The 20,738-nt window shown below is 49.6% G+C and overlaps 1 long non-coding RNA gene across 1 annotated transcript; it reads left to right on the top strand.

Annotated features, from left to right (window-relative positions):
* The first annotated feature begins 8,278 nt into the window (after window positions 1-8,278).
* On the top strand, window positions 8,279-20,237 carry LOC125411298 (uncharacterized). The gene is made up of 3 exons (XR_015735412.1): window positions 8,279-8,345; window positions 14,060-14,136; window positions 18,986-20,237. It is a non-coding gene; the product is annotated as an uncharacterized LOC125411298 (long non-coding RNA).
* Window positions 20,238-20,738: the final 501 nt, after the last annotated feature.

The following is a 20,738-nucleotide window of genomic DNA, read 5'->3' as shown; positions in this document are numbered from 1 at the left end:
CTGGAGACCAACTCATGGCCTGTGAGATCCACGGAGGCCTAAGGGTGCCTTGCAAGGCAAACATCCTGAGCTAGGCTGCGCTGCCTCCTGTGCAGGAAGCCAAGGTTGCTCAGCACTGTCATCCTTCCTGTTCCCTGTCCAATTCTGCCGACAAATAGGACACCAATTTACAGCCCTGAGCTATCTCCCAGCCCACCTTTTGTTTTTGTTTTTCAAGACAGGGTTTTTCTGTGGCTTTGGAGCCCGTCCTGGAACTCACTCTGTAAACCACGCTGGCCCCGAACTCACAGAGATACGCCTGCCTCTGCCTCCCAAATGCTGAGATTAAAGTATGTACCTCCACCACCCCGCTTACCACCCCACCTCTTACGCAGCAAACTTGGTAGCCCTTCTCCATCTCCATCCCTTGTCTCCTTAGCAGCTCCTCTGCCAGGAGAGTCCCCAAAGCCCAGCCAGGAAACAGGGCGCGGAGGAGGCAAGGGAGAGCCTGTAGTTGCAGTGCTGTAAGCTTGAGGCCAGCCTGGCTTATCTGGCAAGTTCCAGGCCTGCAGCATAAGGATATCAAGTCTCAAAGCAAGACAAAAATGAGTTGGGCATAGAGGCTCACGCCTGTAATCTCAGAACCTGGGAGACGGGAGGGTTACTATGAGTTGGAGGCCAGCCTGGGCTAGAGAGAAATCCTGTCCAAAAAGAGAAGACTGAGCGTGGAGGCACACACCTATCACCCTAATACTTGACAGATGAGGCAGAAAGCTCAGGAATTCAGGGCCATTCTTGACTGCATAGTGTTTGAGGTCAGGCTAAACAAGGGCTGGGAGACAGTCTATGTACTGCATGCCTTTAAGCGTGGAGATCCGAGTTGCATACTCGGGACTCACATAAAAATGTTAGGCATGGTGGCACATGCTTGTGACAGCAAGCTGGGGTGGGAACATCAGAATTCTTGGGACCCATTGGTCAGCCAGTCTGAACTAGTCAACCAATGAGAGATCCTGACTCAAAGGAAAGTGGTTGGTGTTCCTGAGAATGGCTCGCAAGGTTGTCTTCTGTCCTCCATGTGTGTGCACGCAGACACACATGCATGCATGCATGCACGCACACACATATACCCACCCACTAAAAACACAAGCCTCGTGTGATGGTACTGCCCTTAGGCTCAGACCTCGGGGAAGAGGCAGGTCTATCTGAGTTTGAGGCCATCCTGGTGTACATAGTAAGACCTTGTCTCTAAAACAAAACATACATAGCTGAAACCCCTCAGGCTGGCTCAGGTCAATTCTCAGTTCTCAGCCTCTTGTGTCTCTAGGCTCACTAGGTAAAATACCTCACTATGATCCCCAAGATGGGTCTCCCCAGCTTCCTTCTGCTTCCCCCTTCCTTACCCCCACCCCAGAACACTGCTACCCTCATTCCTACCCCAGGGCCTCTGCACATATGTGACTCCCCACCTGGCATGCTTCCTCCAATATATGCAGGGCTTCCTGCTCAAAGGTCATTGAAAAACATCTCAGACTCGCGGTGGTGGCACATGCCTTGAATCCCAGCACTTGGGAGGTAGAGGCAGGTGGATCTCTGTGAGTTTGAGGCCAGCCTGGTCTACAAGAACTAGTTCCAGTACAGGCTTCAAAGCTACAGAGAAGCCCTGTCTCCAAAAACCGAAAACAAACAAACAAACAAAATTCCAGACTCTTGTCTTGGAAAGGGCCGGGGCCTCCCTGTCCATTCCCCCACAGATAGCACTTGTGACCTTCCCCCCCTTACGCCCAGCCATGTGTTAAGAGAAAGCCCCTGTGGATGTAGGACTCCAAAGGTTAGTTATCTGCCGGACCCAGGAGTCTGCCGTTGTCTGGTCCACAGTGAGCTCACTGGCGAATGGATCATCACCTGTGGTTTCCCCTGAAGGTTCTGGTCCAGCTCACAGATGCGGAGGCAGGGTTGGCTTGTACACGTGGCCACAGGGAGGAGAAACCTGCCACTTACAATAGTGAAGCTGTGGGTGAGTCGCCTGACCTCTCTCAGCCTCAATTGTGTCATCCATAAAATGGGCATGACCATACCTGTGCTGCCGGCCATATCCGGTGACTGGGGAGCGGTTGAGTGGCAGATGTAGGTCAGCAAGGCACAGAGCCACCTGACTATAACCACAGGTTCCGGAGAATCGTTCCCATTCCTGGGTCCCTAAGGGACCCACAGGTTTGTGCGTGTGTGCGTGTGTCTGTGTGTGTGTCTGTGTGCATGTCTGTGTCTGTGTGTGTGTGTCTGTGTGCATGTCTGTGTCTGTGTGTCTGTGTGCATGTCTGTGTCTGTGTGCATGTCTGTGTGTGCGTGTCCGTGTGTGCATGTGTGTGCACGTGCATGTGTGTGTATGTGTCTGTGCATGTATGTGTCTGTGTGCGTGTGTGTGTCTGTGTGTCCCTGTTATGATCATGTTAGTCCTAACCGGGACTCCCTGAAGGAGGAATCCTGTCTCCTCTCCCTTGCAGCTCCACCACGCCAGTCTTCCCAGGCAGCCAAAGACCTCAAAGGCTATAGATGTGTAGAGGGTACAGTACAGCATGTTGAGGGAGTTGGGCTACTTGGTTTCTGGGGTGCAGATCCTTAAACACCCCAGGTGAGATGAAGAAGGACTGGTACCCTGGCCAAGTTCACTCAGGGATGTGGCCTGGCCAGTTTCCTCCTCAGGGGATTGTCACATGGTTCACATCTTTTCCGTATGAGGAAGGAGGCCCGGCTGCCCACTTACATTCTTCCCTGTGTGTACCCAGAATCTCACCCAACAGGGCAGGAGGCTTCACCCCATGCCACAGATGGGGCCGTGACTCCCTTTCCCAGTCGGTCACAGGACTGGGAAGGGCCCTCTGACAATGGGTCAAGGCTAACATGGCTGTGGAGCTTCCCCTACTCTGCTCAGAAGGCCAAGTAGCCCAGCTGCTCTTACCCAGCCTTGTGTCGAGCTCGGGCTGACTGAGTCTTTGTCGAGCTACTTGGGGCTCCGAGGGCCTGCTCTCTTTCCCCTGCCATCTTAGGGACCGTCTGGAACAGCTGACAAACAGGCCGTGCCTGGGATGGGCACAGGACGAATGGAGTGAAACTCCTTTTAGAGAGGTCTCAGGGCCAAGGCTCAGCTGGGTGGAGGAGCCAGGGGAACGACTCAGAACTCAGGAATGGGTGAGGTCTAACAAAAGGCGGACACTTCTTCCACCCCAGCCCAGGGTCCTGCTCACTCCACACGGAGGAGTTCCTGGGGACAGGCAGTGACCTGTCGGCTGCCTGTGTGGGAAGCAGCTTGGCGTGGCCCTCACCGGATCATTAGGGGTGATTCACCCAGAACTCACCTGGCTGTCAGGGACCTGTGCCCCTGCCACTGGAACCAGCTAAGCAGGCATCCTCGACGGGCACAGAGTCCTTCCAAGTGCACTCCCTCCTCCCTGGTGCCCAGGGCATAGCCTGCCAGTCACCCAGAATTCAGAGTTCCTTTGTTTGACCGACAAGTATTTCCTAAGTACCTGTTGTATGGTAGGCGCTGAACTTGGTGTTGGCAACTCCAGGCGTCTCTAGCCACCCCACCTTGGAATGCACATTCTCAAAGGGGAAGTCAGTAAGACATGATTCCAGCCATTAGGGACAGACTCAGCAGAGGTTCGAGGACACCCAGAACATAGTGAGGTCTGGCTCAGCAAAAACAAAAATAAATATATGAATAATAAATGAGTCATATAATCTTTTTTTCCTTGTGTGGTTTTATTGAGACTGGGTCTCTGGTTGTCCTGCCTTGGCTGTCCTGGAACTTGCTACATAGACCAGATTGGCCTCCACCTGTCTCTTCCTCCTGAGTGCTAGGATTAAAGGCATTGCACCACCATGCCCAACTTGAAGATAGTGTTATAGTGAAAAATAAATCCAGGAGGACTAGAAGATGAGAGTTGTCATCTTTGGGAGGCTGTGCGTGTTTGCACGCCTTTAATCCCAGCACTCGGGAGGCAGAGGCAGGTGGATCTCTGTGAGTTCGAGACCAGCCTGATCTACAAAATGAATTCCAGGACAGTCAAAGATACAAAGAGAAACCTTGACTTGAAAAAAACAAAACAAAACAAAAATTACTATTGGTGTGTGTGTGCGCGTGCGCACGCACACACACACACACACACACACACACACACACACACACACGAGAGTGTAGTACCCACAGAAGCCAGAAGAGGGTGTCAGTTCCCCTGGAGCGAGGTGGGATATGAACTCGGGTTCTCTTTAAGAACAGCAGCCCCACTTAACTGGTGAATCATGGCTCCAGGTTTGGGGATGTAATTTTTAAAATGTGTTTATTTATTTATACTTGTAAACTTGTAAACCCGGAGACCTGAATTTGATCCCCCCCAACCCACATTTTAAAAAATGGAAAGAGGCTGGGCATGGTGGAACTTTAATCCCAGCACTTGGGAGGCAGAAGCAGGTGGATCTCTGAGTTCAAATCCAGTCTGGTTTACGAAGTGAGTTCCAGGACAGCCAGGGCTGTTACACAGGGGGAAAAAAATCAAACAAAACAAATTTATATGTAATAAAAATTTTATAGCTGGGTGTGGGAGCACATGCCTTTAATCCCAGCACTTGGGAGGCCGAAGTAGGCAAATCTCTGTGAGTTCTAGGCCAGCCTAGTCTACATAAGGGAGTTCCAGACCACAATGAAACTCTCTCTCACTCTCTCTCTCTCTCTCTCTCTCTCTCTCACACACACACACACACACACACACACACACTTTAAAAGACATGCAAAATAGAGGCATGGTGATGTAGTTGGGAGGCTGAGGCAGGAGAACCATAAAGCATAAATTGGAAGCTAGCCTGGGCTACATAGCAAGAGCCATCTCAGAAATCAGACCGAAGGCAATAGGCAGAGAGCCACAAGGTCCAGGCTGTAAAGGTTGGGAACTAACCGCCATTGTGGGATAACGTGCCTTGCTCTCTGAGGTATTGTTCAGGTGACAGGGCCCCAGCAGAGTTAGAAAGAGTGGACCAGGTAAGGAGGCTCACATTGTTCAAGGTCATCCTCTGACAGTACTGAGTGAGGAGCTAGCCTGGGTTAATCAGGGAAGACCCAAGGTCAAGCAAACACAAAAAGACAGGGTTACCGTTTTGAAGTGAGGAACAGCTAATTCGTAAGCAGCTGTGAAGGTGAAGTCTGTTTTTGTCTTGCTTTGTTTTGTTTTAGTAACTTCCCCCAAAATACCCGAAGCTGGACATAGAATTTTGCCAAAGTCCCAGAGCAAATTTCCAAAATCCTTGCTTTCTGATGGAGCCACAAGGTCCCGGTTCTGTGGTCTGCTGACAGGGTTCCCAGGTCATTGTTGGGGTGTTCCCTGGGTCCCTGTGACTGACCTGAGTCACCATTGCTCGGTGCTCACAGTCAGGGCTGCTCCACCTCCCAACCAGGAGGCAGACCCCCCGTCCTGAGGGTCACCCTCAAGCCCTCAACAAAACTGATCATTGGGTGTTCTGCAGAGGCTGTGAGGGGGCGGGGCTGGGGAGAGTAGATGCCACCCCCACCTCCCTTGTGCACTGGCCTCCTGGCTCCTGCCTCAGCAGATCCTAATACCTGCCTTGCCTTCTCTTCTCATTTAAAGTTTGTCTGGGGGCTGGAGAGATGGCTCAGAGGTTAAGAGCATTGCCTGCTCTTCTAAAGGTCCTGAGTTCAATTCCCAGCAACCACATGGTGGCTCACAACCATCTGTAATGAGGTCTGGTGCCCTCTTCTGGCCTGCAGACATACACACAGAAAGAATATTGTATACATAATAAATAAATAAATATTTTTAAAAAAATAAAATAAAGTTTGTCTGGGAAAAGGCCCTACTGGCCATGAAAGCAGTGACGGCAGAGGCCTAGGATGGAGTAGGAACCTCAGGCCTCAAGAAGTCCAGGACCAAAGTCTGGGGTCAGGGAGGCCCCCCAACGTGGGCTTGCCTTCTCTCCAGGTTTACAGGACTCTTGGCCCAGCCCCTATTGTCATCTGCCCTGTGGTGAGCAGTACCATCTTGGCCACCTTGACCCACGGGATTCTCAGGAAGGTTTTTGGTTACGGAGTAGCTCTGTTCCTGGAGACAGTTGCCCAGAAAGCACAGAAGTGTGTGGGCACATGGGCAGCCCTCATGTGGCTGGCAGGGAAAAGCTCTGCTGTCTCAGCGGGTGCCCCCTCAGACCTGCCAGCACAGGTGTGTTTGGGGACTGACAAAGTGGCATCTGAGGAGCTCTGGTGACCAGTATCTCCATTTCTGAGCCCTGTTTGACCACCCACAAGTTCTCTGGGCTAGGGTAGGCACCAGGACGGTTTCAAAGCCCAAGGACACACAACCTCCATCTCTGAAACGTTCTCATTGAGAAAGTGAAAGCGATAGATTCACATGGGACTCCTCCCAAGCTTGAGAGCCACAGGGATCAGGAACAGAGGGGGGTTGTGGAGAGGGCCAGGAAGCAGCGGGCCCCTTGGCAGGCCCCAGGGTGCCCTACCAGCTGCAGCCTCATCCTCTGTCTCTCTATGTGTCCATCTAGTATCCACTAATCTGTCTGTCTGTCTGTCCATCTGTCCACGGGAGTCGCATGTAGCCTAGGCTAGCCTTGAATTCCTTAGGCAAATCTTAAACTCCTGATCCTTCTGCCTCTCCCTCCTGAGTGTCGGAATTACACGTATACATCAATCACATTGCCCAATTTATAAGGTGCTGGAATACAGAGTCTCCTGCAAGCTGGCTAAACACTATACCAACATTCTCTGCAATCTAACCACTGTACTGTTGTGCACCTAGAAGACTCTAGAAAAACTCAAGGATAGCTACAGCGACCATCACACTGATCTTTGACACAGATCCAGGTTGCAGGTTTATTTAAATTTTAAAGATATGGAAACTCAGCGGGTGTGAGTTTCCCACGTCTGAGGAGGCAGAGTTTGAGGCCAGCCTGGTCTACAGACTGAGTTACAGGACAGCCAGGGCTACAGAGAAACCCTGTCTCAAAAACTAAGCAAAGAAAATAATAATATTAATAACGATTTTTGTTTCATTTAATTTACTTATAGATGCATGTTTGTTTTTAGTATATGTGCGGCCGAAGCAAGCACCATATATGTTGTTTTTATTTTTTATTGTGTTTATTTATTTATATACACATTTGCTGATAAAACCTCGCTTTGTAGCCTTGGATAGCATGGAACTCATTTTGTAGACCAGGTTGACCTCAAATTCACCGAGATCCCTCCAGAGTGCTGGGATTAAAGGTGTGCACCACCACCATCACCTGGCTATTATTTTTATTATTTTATTATGCTGTTGTTGTTTGAAACAGCATCTTTCTACATAGCCCTGACTGTCCTGGAATTCACTATGTAGACCAGTCTAACCTTGCCCTCCTGGGTGCTGGGATTAGAAGCATGTGCTAGCATGCCCAGCTGAGATAAAAATTTCAGCTGAGCGGCGGTGGCACATGCCTTTATAATCCCAGCATTCGTGAGGCAGAGGCAGTTTGATCTCCGTGAGTTCCAAGGCAACCTGGTTTGCAGAGTGAGTTCCAGGACAGCCAGTGCTGTATTACAGAGAAACCCTGCCTCAAAAAATAAAGAAACAAAAAAGGTCTCTGTGTGGTTGTTTGGTAGCCAACGGTCACAAAGAAAACCACCACCTACCGTCCATAGAAACTCTCAAAAGGACGCATGTAAGGCCATACTGCTAGGGTAGCAATGAGCACAGTATGACTCCAGGTGCCCAGGTCACCACCACCAGTGGCCTTACCCTGGCTGGCTCAGGAACCTGGGTCCAGCTGGCCCAGAGCTGCATCCAAGACCTAATAAGCTGGGTAGGGTAGGTTCTGACCCTCAAGACAGAAGGTTTAGCCCTGAGTGCCCAGCCAAACCTACAAGTGCCACCCTGTGCCATTGCCAGACCCAGAAAACAACTGATCTGGTCAAAAAGGTCAGGCTGGAGTCCAGTTAAGCACAGAGGCCTGGCAGCCAGCATCCATGGGTCATGCTGGGGGCACCAGGCCATGACATACTATGAACCCACTGTGTCCTTGGTGATCAGAGAGGAGAGGGTGGGGACCAAATCCACTGGATATCTGCTCTGTTTGCCACCTGGGCCAAGCGTGGGCCACTAGTGCAATGGTTGTGACCAGCAGTGGTGATGGAGGAGGGTTATCTGTCTATTGTGTTATTTTCATTGGTCAATAAAGAGACTGCCTTGGCCCCTTGATAGGACAGAAAATTAGGTGGGCGGAGTAAACAGAACAAACTGCTGAGAAGAGGGCTATGAGCCAGACGCCATGGAGCCAGCCACCAGGTCAGACATGCTGAATCTTTTCCGGTAAGCCACCACCTCGTGGTGCTACACGAGATTATTAGAAATGGGTTAATATCAAGATATGAGAGTTAGTCAGTAACTAGCTCTCTAGAGATAATGGGCCAGGCAGTGCTTAAATGAATACAATTTGTGTGTTGTTATTTCTGGGACTAAGCTAGCCATGCGGGAGCTGGGCAGGATGAAAAGCAGGCCTGCCCGCAGCTCCTCACTACAAGTTGGCAGAAGGGGCAACAGGACAGCCACCCAGTGGCCACCCACTGCCATTCGGAGATCTCATTACGGCATGTCCCCCATCACAAAAGGGTCTTGTATTCACAATGTGAAAACCGAGGATAACCAAAACCCCACATATACACGAAATAACACACCCATGCTGCTGTCTCCTTTCAACTCTGTAGAGTACAAAAGTTAAAAGACAAACGCTGGGGCTGGAGAGACGGCTCACCATCGAGAGCACTGGCTGCTCTTCCAAAGGGCCTGCTTCAGTTCCCAGCACCCACATGGCAGCTGACTCTAGTTCTGGCCTCCACACTGCACAGATATACATTCAGGCAAAATACCCACACAGAATTTTTTTTAATTATGATATTTTTTAAATATTTTCTTACTTACTTACTTATTTATTTATTTATTATATGCAGTATTCTATCTGCATGTATGCCTCCAGGCCAGAAAAGGGCACCAGACCTCATCACAGATGGTTGTGAGCCACCATGTGGTTGCTGGGAATTGAACTCAGGACCTCTGGAAGAGCAGGCAATGCTCCCAACCACTGAGCCATCTCTCCAGCCCCCCAGAATTTTTTTTTAGATTTATTTAAGTAAATAGTTAAAGACAAAAAACAAATGCTCGCATGCCCCCCCCATCACCCTGCTCTTTCCTACCCCAGGTTTGCAGAGAGCTGGTTTTGACAGAGCTTTCTGGAAGGTTTCTTCTCTTGCTGTGAGAGGTGATAGGAGTTGATGTGTCCCAGAAGAGAAACAAAATCTTGGTTACTATGCAGATTGACCGCGCGCGCACGCACACACACACACACACACACACACACACACACCTGGCGACCAGGGAGATGGCTGAGGTAGTAGAGGACTTGCTAGGATAGGATATGGACATGCACTGGGACCCCAGAACCAGGTTTTTAAAAACATGGAAACAGTGACTCTAAAAAAAAAAAAAAAAAAAAAAAACAAAAAAAAAACAAAAAACAAAAAAAACAATGTCATACATCTTCAACTCCTCTATGTAAGTACAGATATCGATATAAAGACACACTCAGAGACTCATGGGTAACTGATACCAGGATTCTTGTTTTCATTTTGTTCTTTTAAAGCAGAATCCCATGTGGGCCAGGCTGACCTAGAACTCACTATGTAGTCAAGGATGACCTCAGGTAGTTCCCGGGTGCTGGGATCACTAGCACAGGGTCCCCGCACTAGGCTTATGCGATGTGGGAAAAGGAAGCCAGGGGCTGTGTTCCACACTGTAAAGCACTGTGCCAATTGAAACACATACCCGAATGGTCTTTGGTCGTGTGATTTAAAAGTTTTCTTTCTAAATTAGGTGTTTATGTCGGGGGAGGGAGGTCCACGGGTCCATGTGCATCCAGGTGCCCCCGGGTGAGATTTACAGGTGGTTGTGAGCCACTCAATGAGAAAGGGCTGGGTACTGAACTGAAGTCCTCTGAAAGAGAGGAGTGAGTGCTCTTAGCTGGTGAGGTGTCTCTCCAACCACGTGATCACATGATTTTAATGGATCTATACACGCTGTCACAGAGAGCTACCCATTGCAAGTTAGCATCTCTGTCCCTTCACACGCGCGCATACACACACACACACACACACACACACACACACACACAAAATCGTGCACGCACGCGCGCATGCTGTCTGTGAGTTTGCTGAACCATCCAGAGTGACCACCCTCTAAAGGACGTGTTGAGAGCAGGCTGAACCGTGGGACTTGGAACTGGCCCAACAACACCAGCATCCTTGCGGCTGAGTGCGCAGTCCCGTGTGAAGGGCGTGCCATCCACCTGAGCGACGGGGAAACGCTGAACCCGTGGCTGTCCCTCCTGCAGCGGCATGTGAATGAGGTGGACGCTGCGGGCAGGCGCCAGTAACTGACCACATTTAATTGCATTAGGCTATCCCCCCTCTATAAAAATAGTTCTTATTCTGGATGGGGGGAGGGGAGACAGTGGGCGCTGCTCTCTGAGGGTGAGCCGCATCTGCCACGCCCAAAGGCCCGCCCTCCGCTGCTGGTCTTTGGAGCCACACCCTAGCCACCAAGCCCCAGTCGGGGGTTTGGCCTGACACAGGTATCTGTTTACAACTGAGTAGGTAGGCGAGAAGGACCATTCAACTGAGCTGTGGCATCTTCTGTATTGGACAATGATTTCCCCAGCAAGCAGGACTCCACTCCCTAATATACTGCTGTGCTGTAGGTGCATAGAACCCAGAGGGCCGCAGCGGGAGGGAGCGGAGGCTATGTGAGAAGGTGATGGGCAGGAACAAGAAGCTAAATAAAAGCCAGGAAGCAGCAGGGGACACCAGGCCAAGAGTCAACGACTGTGGTTGACTTTGGTCTCAGTTTTTAAGGCCTGGAGAAAGAATTTGGGTACTCCCTGTAGAAGAGCTGTTCTGTATCACATGGGGCCCCTCCCCTGGCTACCTACCTTTCCAGTTCAGCTTTCCTATGACGCCTCCCTCCTTTTTGGCGGTAGCCAGAGTGGGTCTGGGTGTCCCATCAACTGTGGGACCCTCAGGGATGTGTGGAGAGGTCGCAGGTCCCTGAGCTCAGGTTTGCTGACCCCACAGCCAGGCTGCTGTCGTCACAGCCAGGGGTCTCCTCAGCCCTGGAGGAAGATGTCCTTGTGCTGGGAGAGTTCAAGAGTTCGTCAATAGTTTTCTCTCTTTGAGAGGGAACTGGCCTCTGAATTAATTCCCTGGGTCTCAGATTGTGAGTCTGCTTGATAAGTGTGTGTGTGTGTGTGTGTGTGTGTGTGTGTGTGTGTGTTTGTATGCATGCATTTGTAGGGTTTTGGGAGGGTTGTTTTGTTTTTTGTTTTAGGGTCTCTTGTAGCTTAGGCTGGCCTTGAACTCCTTTATACCCTAGAATGACTTCAAACTTCTCGAATATTGTTAGTAATTGTTATTTTGAGACTGGGTCTCACTTTGTAGCCCTGACTGGCCTGGGACTCGATATGTAGACCAGGTTAATTTTGAACTTAGACATCTGCCTGCCTCTGCCTTCCAAGTCCAAGTATTAAAGGCATGCGCCACTGTGTCCAACCACAAAGCTTGTTTTGACACTTCAGCAAGCTAAAGGATGTCAAGTGTCCTTGCCCAAAGCACGGAACAGAGATGGAAGGGGCTTTGTGCATCTCTGTCCCCTCTCCAGTCCCGGTCCTTCTGTATGCAGGAACTAGCCTGGATGGTGGCTGGGAGGGAGCCGGTCTGCACAGCTGGGCTTGACCACAGGAAACCTTCCCAGAAGGACTCTCTCTAGAGAGAGATGTCCCCAGGGTACAATTGGTCTGTAGCATCATCAGTGGATGCCCAGCTGCATTCTGGGAAGTGGGAGGTTGTTGGGAAGATCTGCTGTGACGAGAGCAGGCCTGGACAGAATGCACAGTCTCTCAGGGGAGCCAGCAAAGCGGGGAGGGAGGGCTGCCCAGCCCTGTGTGCATCTCCAGCCCTGCCTGGGAAGAGGACACCTGAAGAGAGACCAGTGGCCTTGCTGCCTCAGGGAAGGCAATTGTGTCCTCTCAAAGAGCATGGCGGTGACTCACCAGAGCGCCCCACAGCTTGTCATAAACATCCCCCGAGACAGCTAACTCCCTCGGCCTTGATTCTATATTAACTCAGCCGTGCTCCATGGTTCCATAATTAATTAGGTTTCCTAGGTACCTCGAGACGAGAAGAGGGTGTCCCAACCTGTGGGCACAAATATTACTAACTCCATGAGAGCTCCCACACGCACTATGAATAGAAAGCTCAGCCTCCTCCAGTCTCTCCTCCTCTCTGAGAACAAGTTGGCATTGGTTCCTTTGTGAAAGGTGAGGGGCGGCCAAATAGCCTTGGTTGGAATAATTCTAAAATGTCAAGGGCTACCCAAGTAACCCAGTGGGAGGGTACTTACCCAGCACTCATGAGACCTTCGCTTTGATTCTCAGAACTGCAAAAGAAGAGAGAATTTGAAAAAGAAACAACAAAAAAAAGTTAAACTTTTTGACACATGACTGTAATCCCGTCAGAGAGCAAGACAAGACAGTTGATGTGTACATGGCCCTGTTGATAGCATGTTTGGGGGCATAAAACAGGCCCTGGTGACCCATGCCTGGCCTGTAATCACACTGAGGACGCAGAAACAGGAGGATTGGGAGTTCAAGGTCATTGTAGTTTAGTGTTGAATTCTGCTGCAGCCTGGGCTACATGAAACCACATCTCAACAAAGGCACAGGGCCTGGGGAGATACCTCATCCCATAAAATGCTTGCCACAGAGGCATGAGGACCAGAGTTCAATTCCCGGCACCCATGCAAAAGGCCAGGTATAGGAGCACATGTTTCTAATCTCAAACTGGGAGGTCAAAGACAGAGGGTCACAGGAGCACGGTGGTCAGTCAGTGATGCTTCACCCATGAGCCACTGAGTTACCCTGCCTCAAAAAGCAAGGTGGGGCTTGTGCTGCCAAGCCTGCTGATCTAGATTCAATCCTTGGGACCCCTGTGCCAGAAAGGATAAGTCCTCAAGTTTTGCTCTGATCTCCACATGCATTCTTCTGTGGCACACTTGCAGGTGTGCAAATACACATGCACACATACACACATGCACACCACATGCACACACATCAGATAAATGAAATCTTTTAAAAAGAGATTGGGGAGTTAGAGAGATGGCTTAGCAGTTAAGAGTGTGGGCTGCTCTTCCAGAGAACCTGGGTTCAATTTCCAGCACCCATCGCCAAGAGAGAAACTAAAAATTTTACATGTTATGGCCAGGTGGTGATGGTGCATGCCTTTAATCCCTGCTTGGGAGGCAGAGGCAGGTGGATCTCTATGAGTTAAAGGTCAGCCTGGTCCACAAAGCAAGTTTCAGGACAGCCAGGACTGTTACACAGAGAAACCCTGTCTCAAAAAACCAATAGAATTTAAAACATTTCTACATGTTATTTCACCTTAGATTTTTTTTTTTACACTTATGTATTTGTGGGGTGGGGTGGGGATGGGGGCACATGTGTGTGAGACAGTCACGGCATGAATGTGGAGGTCGGAGGGCAACTCACAAAACCCAGCTCTCTCCTTCCATCGTGTGGATTCCGCAGATCTACCTTGGGTCCTCAGCCTTACCGGCATGTGCCATTCCACGCTGAGCCACCTGGCTGACCATGTATTTCACCTTCAATGTAAGAACCGGTAGTAATTCAGCCGTCAGAAATGTCTAAGGAGGGAGCTGGAGAAGTGGCCGGAAGTTTAGAGTAATGGCTGCTCTGGCGGGGGACCATTTGTCCCCAGCACCCAGGTGATACCTCACAGTCACCTTAACTCCAGCCCAGGAGATCTGATGCCCTCTTCTGGCCTCTGAGGGTAACACACACACACATACACACACACACACACACACACACACACACACACACGTTAAAATTATAACTCTTTTGAAAGTATGTAAGGCAGTGTGGAACCATTTGGATACAATCTTCTGGTTTTCCCCTGTAGGTTTTATGGAAGTGAACCTGCAGCACAAGCTCTTCCAGTGGGAAGCTGCTGCAAAGATGAAGACGCCCATTTCAAAGGTAGCTTTTTATCTTCTGTTGTCCAGACCTGGGTCTCACAATGTAGCCCTGGCTGGTTTGGAACTTACTCTGTAGACCAGGCTGGCCTCTCAAGTGCTGGGATTAAAAGCGTGTGTCACTACCCCTGGCCTCAAAGGTTTAATTTTAATTAAATTTTTTTTTCATTTACATACCAACCACAGTTTTCCCTCCTCTCCTTCTCCTCTCCTTCTCCCCACACCTTCACCCCCACCCTACCCCCACTCCTCAGAAAGGGTGAGACGCCCACGGGTGGTGTGGGAGAATTGTCTATATTATGTCAATCATGTATTTTAATAAAACTCTGATTGGCCATGCAGGAAGTATAGGCAGGTCAACCAGACAGGAAGTAGAGGCGGGGCAATGAGAATAGAATAAGGCTACGGAGGAGGAAAGTCCCTCCGCCACTCCTGCACAGACCACCGAAGAGGCAACATGTAAGCTGTCACACTGAGAAAGGTACTGAGCCCATGTGGCTAACACAGATCAGAATAATGGGTTAAGATAAGTCATAAGAACTAATAAGTAGCCTGACCTAATGGACCAATCAGCTTATAACCTTATGGAGTCCTGTGTGTGATTTTCGTTGGGAGTTGCCGGTTGTGGGGTACCGGGCGGGACAGAAACCCCAACAAGCCGGCCCCCTCATGTTACACACGGGGAGTCAACAAAGCTTGGTTTATCAAGCTGAGGCAGGACCAAACCTCTTCTTGTATCAAGGTTGAGCATGGTATCCCACCACAGGGAATGGGCTCCAAAAAGCCAGTTCATGCACCAGGGATAAATCCTGGTCCCACTGCCAGGGGCCTCACAAGAAGACCAAGCCACACAACTGTCATTCACATTCAGAGGACCTAGTTCGGTCCCATGCAGGTTCCCCAGCTGTCAGTACCAACTCAGTGAGCATCCACTAGCTCAGGTCAATTGTCTCTGTGGGTTTTCCCATCATGGTCTTGACCCCCCCTTGCTCATGTGATCCCTCCTCCCTCTCTTCAGTTGGACTTCCAGAACTTAGCCCAATGCTTAGCTGTGGATCTCTGCATCTGCTTCCATCAGTTACTGGATGAAGGTTCTATGATGACAATTAGGGTAGTCACCAGTCTGACTACAGGGGCAGGCCAGTTCAGGCACCCTCTCCATTATTGCTAGGGGTCTCAGCTGGGGTCATCCTTGTGGATTCCTGGGAGTTTCCCTGGCACCAGGTTTCTCCCTAACCCAACAATGGCTCCCTCTATCAAGGTATCTCTTTCATTGCTCCCCCTCTCTGCCCCTCCCCCAACTCAGCTATTCCGTTCCCTCATGTTCTTATCCTCTTCCCCTTGGTTTTAAATTTTATTTCTACTCATCTTGAAATTTATTGTTTCCATTTGGCAGTGTGGGGGACGGAATGAACCTAGAGATGTACGTGTATGTATCTGTGAGAGTGGGTATATGCAAATGAGTTCTACAGACACTCCCAGAATCCAGCTAGACCAGACTGACCTCAGACTCCCTGTGTGGCTGAGGATGACCTTGAGCTCCTGATCCTTCTGCCTCCACATCCCAAGTTCTAGGATTACATATATATATGTGTGTGTATATATATATATATATATATATGTATATATATATATATATATGATCTATTTCTTTTTTCTTCTCCTAATGTGGATAATTAGCAAGCATTAAGTCACATATGTATTGGGGGAAATGGTGACAGGGAAGGTCTGGTTTAGTTCATGATTCTGTGCCAATGTTACTTTCTTAACATTGCATTTGCCAAAGTTATGCAACACACTAATCTTTGGAGAAATGGGCGAAGGGTTTAGAGGAGCTTTCTGCAGCTTTTCTGTAAATGGAAAATAACCAGGCACTAATGGTTCGTGCTTATAATCTCAACACTTGGGAGGCTGAGGCAGGGGGATTGCCACCATTTCAGACTAAACTGGGCTACCTGGTGAGTTTCAAGCCAACCCAATCTATAGTGTAAGACACTGTCTCAAGAAAAACTGATTGAGCTGCACTGAGGAGGGACACACAGGTGGATCTCTGTGAGTGTGAAGCCAGTCTGGTCTACATAGTAAGTTCTAGGCCTCCCAGGGCTATATAGTAAGACCCTGTCTCAGGGGTTGGAGAGATGGTTCAGTGGTTAAAAGCACTGGCTGCTCTTCCAGAGGTCAATTCCCAGCAACCACATGGTGGCTCACATCCATCTGTAGTGAGATTTGGTGTCCTCTTCTGGCCTGTAGGCAACCATGCAGGCAGAACACAGTATACATAATAAATAAATAAATCTTTTTTAAAAAGACCCTGTCTCAAAAAAAAAACCAAAATTATTCCCAAAAGAAAAGTGCAACCCCCCATTATATATGTAATTGTATTATAACTCTGTTATAGAATATATTAGTTTTTAAGTATCTTTTTTTTGTTTTTTTGTTTTTGTTTTTATTTTTCAAGACAGAGTTTCTCAGTAGCTATGCAGCCTGTCCTGAAACTCACTCTGTAGACCAGGCTGGCCTCAAACTCACATAAATCCCCCTACCTCTGCCTCCCGAGTTCTGGAATTAAAGGCGTGCACCACTACTGCCCGACTTAATATCCTTTTATTTTTGAGACAGAGTTTTTGTTTTTGTTTGTTTGTTTGTTTTGTTGTCATTGTTTTATCTTATTAAAAAAAGAAAAAAACAAATTGAGACAGAGTTTATGTATCTCAGACTGGCCATGAACTCCCGTAGCCCAGGATGACCTTGAACTTCTGATCTTTCTGCTCCCACCTCCTAAGAACTGAGATCACAGGTTAAACCACCAGACCGGGTTTATGCAATGTTGTGAATCAATCAGGCATTTGGGCTTGTCGGAGAAGTTCTGTGCCAACTTAACTACAACCCAGACACATTACATACATTCTGTGTGCGTGGGTGCAGTTTGTTTAATATATATATTGGTTTTTTGAGACAGGGTTTGTTTGTTTGTTTGTTTGTAGCTTTGGAGCCTTTCCTGGCACTAGCTCTTGTAGACCAGGCTGGCCTCAGACTCACAGAGATCTGCCTGCCTCTGTCTCCTGAGTTCTGGGGTTAAAGGTGTGCACCACCACCACCCGGCCCTAATTTTTTTTAATTCTTTTATATTATGTATGGGTGTTTTGCTTGCTTGTGTGTCTGTGTTTATGCAGGGTTCATAGAAGCCAGAAGAGGGTGTTGAATCCTCTGGGACTAGAATTATAGATGGTAGTCCACCATCATGTGTGTGCTGGGAACGGAACCCAGGTCCTCTGGGCAGTTAAGAGCCAGTGCTCTTAACCCCTGACCCATCTCTCCAGCCCCTTGTTGTTAAAATAGCTTTGTAAGAACTTCCGCCCTAAAACTAGGTATAGTGATGGCACCTGTCTGTAATCCCAGCATTTGGGAAGGGGAGGCAAGGTGATCAGGAATTCAAGGCTAGCCTGAGCTACACAGTGAGTCCAAGGTCAGCCTGAACTACCGGAGACCCTATCAGAGAGAGAGAGAGAGAGAGAGAGAGAGAGAGAGAGAGAGAGAGAGAGAGAGAGAGAAGTTAGGGGCCCCACACATCTCTGGACTTCTAGCCTAATTACCCTGTATTCTTTCTGGGGGCTTTGGTGAGGATGCCTGCAGGCACTTCTGCTCACTGCATGAGGCTGGGAAGATGAGAGCACAGGCTGGGGATCTGGGGTTCCTGCAGCTCAGCTGGGAAGGGCTGGGGCTAGTCTGAGATTCTCTGGACTTTCATTGGTTGGTTAGAGACTTTTATCTCAGGCCAATTTCAGCCAGGACCTCGGGAGCAGCTGCTGTAGCCTGAAGGCAGGAACTGGCAGGCTGCTTCTGACCCTAAGCTTCTCAAATCCTGAAGCTGACACGTGGTGTTACAACAGGGTCCTGCAGGTGTCCTGGAGTTCGGGAGGGACCTCAGATGTGCCTCTTAACCCACCTATCTGCTTCAGGCTCCAACCGCCTGCAGCCACAAGGCCGCCTGCAGTCACAAAGTCTGGCTACCACAAGCTGGTAGTCCTGTTCTCACAGCAGGTCCTGAAGCAATCCCCTGCCTCAGGCTTCCACAAACAACAGAGCACCTGCCTCTGCATCCTCTACAGGATTCAGCCTCCAAAGACTGCAGGTGGGGTAGGCCAGTCAGGGAGAGCTCTCTCTTCAGCAACTGAGGGACCAGGCTAGTTTGGTTAGCACAGGCCTGTAGCCCGCCACTGGCCACCCTCCACTGTCCAGATGTCAGCAGAGCCCCATGGCCTGTCCTGACATGCACCTTCCCCTTCACTGCCCTGCAGTGCACTTTGTCTCGCCGCAGCCAGATGTGCCGACTTTGGTGCTGGCTGCCTCTAAACGAGGTACATATGTGCAGTCTGGCCTGGGCTGCCACTACCAAGGAGAAGGGAGGCCCCAGGGGAGAGCGGGCTACAGCTGGCCACGCAGTGAAGGAGGGAGGAGAGATGCTTGGGGAAAGATTCCTGCTGGTAGTCGAGCTGGATCTCTGTCTAAATAAGGACCTGGCTTTGGGGCGCTCCTCCAGGCTCAGGAGTGCTAGGAGAGCTTCTGGAGCTGTACCCCTGCCTTCTCCTAACAACTGGGGTGCTGGCATTGCTTGTTTCCCTTTTCCCTCATCATAGAAATTATGAACAGAGATGAAATACAATTTAGGAAACTCAATATAAACCAGGCCCGGTGACCCATGCTTGCAATTCCAGGTTAGAGGAATAAGGTGGCTGAGGCAGGAGGATACCAAGCGCAAGACTGGGTAATTCTGTGAGGTAAAGGATGGATAAACTGGCTGAGTTGGTACAGGTGCTCATTGCCAAGACTACTGACTTGTGTTCAATTCCTAGGACCCACTAGGACTAGCACTCGCCTAGCAACTCGGTGGAAGGGAGGAATGAAATCCTGAGGTGTCCTCCATCTGCGCAGGCTCGCGGTTTCATGCCCACCCACGCACATACAGTAAGAAGCGCACTATTCACCAGTTGCTTCCACTGACGGCAGAGCACCAGGTTGTCTTCCCTGAGCTCCTATGGTAACTAGCACTGCGGTGAGCAGCCTCCAGCTTGCACAGAAACCGTCCAAGAAATGCAACTGTTGGAGGCTCGCGATGTGGCAAAGGTGACAGTGTTTGCATCCATGAAAGCCTGGGAGCCATCCCCAGCACTGCCCACAACCAGGTATGACAGAGGAGTCTTGTAAAGTTAGCACTCCGAAGTCGAAGGCAGGAGGATCCGAAGCTCAAGGCTATGCTTGGGCTATGTGAAAATCACCTCAAGGGGCTGGAGAGATGGCTCAGAGGTTAAGAGCATTACTTGCTCTTCCAAAGGTCCTGAGTTCAATTCCCAGCAACTACATGGTGGCTCACAACCATCTGTAATGGGGTCTGTTGCCCTCTTCTGGCCTGCAGGCATACACACAGACAGAATATTGTATACAAAGTAAATAAATAAATTTAAAAAAAAAAAAGGAAAATCACCTCAAAATAAACACTTCCATAGGCAGGAGGATCTCTGTGAGTTCCAGTCTCCACATGCAGATACAATGAAAACCAATTCGGGCTAGGGAGATGGCTCAGGAGGACGAGGCACCCGCCACCAAGCCAAGCCTGATAACCTGGGTCCGAGCCTCAGGACTCGCCTGACAGAAGGAGAGAACCAGCTCCCGAAACTTGTCCTCTCACCCCACGTGTAGCATGGCATGCAGGTGGTCACACATGAGCACATAATAACCAAGTAGAAACAAAAAGATGCCGTCGTTCTTGCCAATCTGAAGCCAACCCGGACTTCTCCGGGAAGAGGAAATCTTACTGAGAAAACGCCTCCATCAGGTTAGCGTGTGGGGCAATCTGTGGGGACATTCTCTTGATTGATGGTTGACGTGGGAGGACTCAGCCCGCAGTTGCAGGCGTCACCCAGACAGGTGGTCCTAGGTGATATAAGAAGGCAGACTGGGTAAGCCATGGGGAGCAAGTCAACGATGCTCCTCCAGTGGCCTCTGCTTCAGTTCCTGCCTCCCGGTTCTGAGTGTTTGCCCTGACTTTCCTCAGGAACTGACACCTGTCTCTTGGGATAAGTAAACCAAATAAACCTTTTCCTCCCATGTTGCTTTTGGCCACAGTGTTTTATCACAGCAATAGAGACCTTACCCGAGACAAGTGTAATAATAACATTTAAATACATATCCAATTCATCCCAGCACTTGAGAGAGGCAGCAGGGGACTCCTCCTCCTCCTCCTCCTCCTCTTCTTCTTCTCCTTCTTCCTCCTCTCCCTTCTCCTCTTCTTCTCCTTTTTTTACTTTTTGTTTTTTTGGGACCAGGTTTCTGTAGCTTTTGAGCCTGTCCTGGAACTTGCCCTGTAGACCAGGCTGGTCCCAAACTCACAGAGATCCCCCTGCCTTTGCCTCCCTGAGTGCTGGGTTTAAGGCACGCACCACCACCACCCTACCCAAGAATCAGAGCTTCAAGGTCACCTGTGGCAAGGTAGCAAGTTTCAGGTTAGCCTGGGCTACACAAAGTTGTATGTCAAAAGGAAAAAGGAAAGAAACGTGATCACTGCTCATGTTAGAAAACATTGCTTCTTTGTTGCTTGTTAAGGTTTTT

This window comes from Myodes glareolus, chromosome 18, assembly GCF_982192425.1.
Source record: "Myodes glareolus chromosome 18, mMyoGla1.1, whole genome shotgun sequence".
Classification (NCBI taxonomy): Eukaryota; Metazoa; Chordata; class Mammalia; order Rodentia; family Cricetidae; genus Myodes; species Myodes glareolus.
The sequence above is the reverse complement of the archived record's forward strand: the minus strand, read 5'-3'. Positions and strand labels throughout refer to the sequence as shown.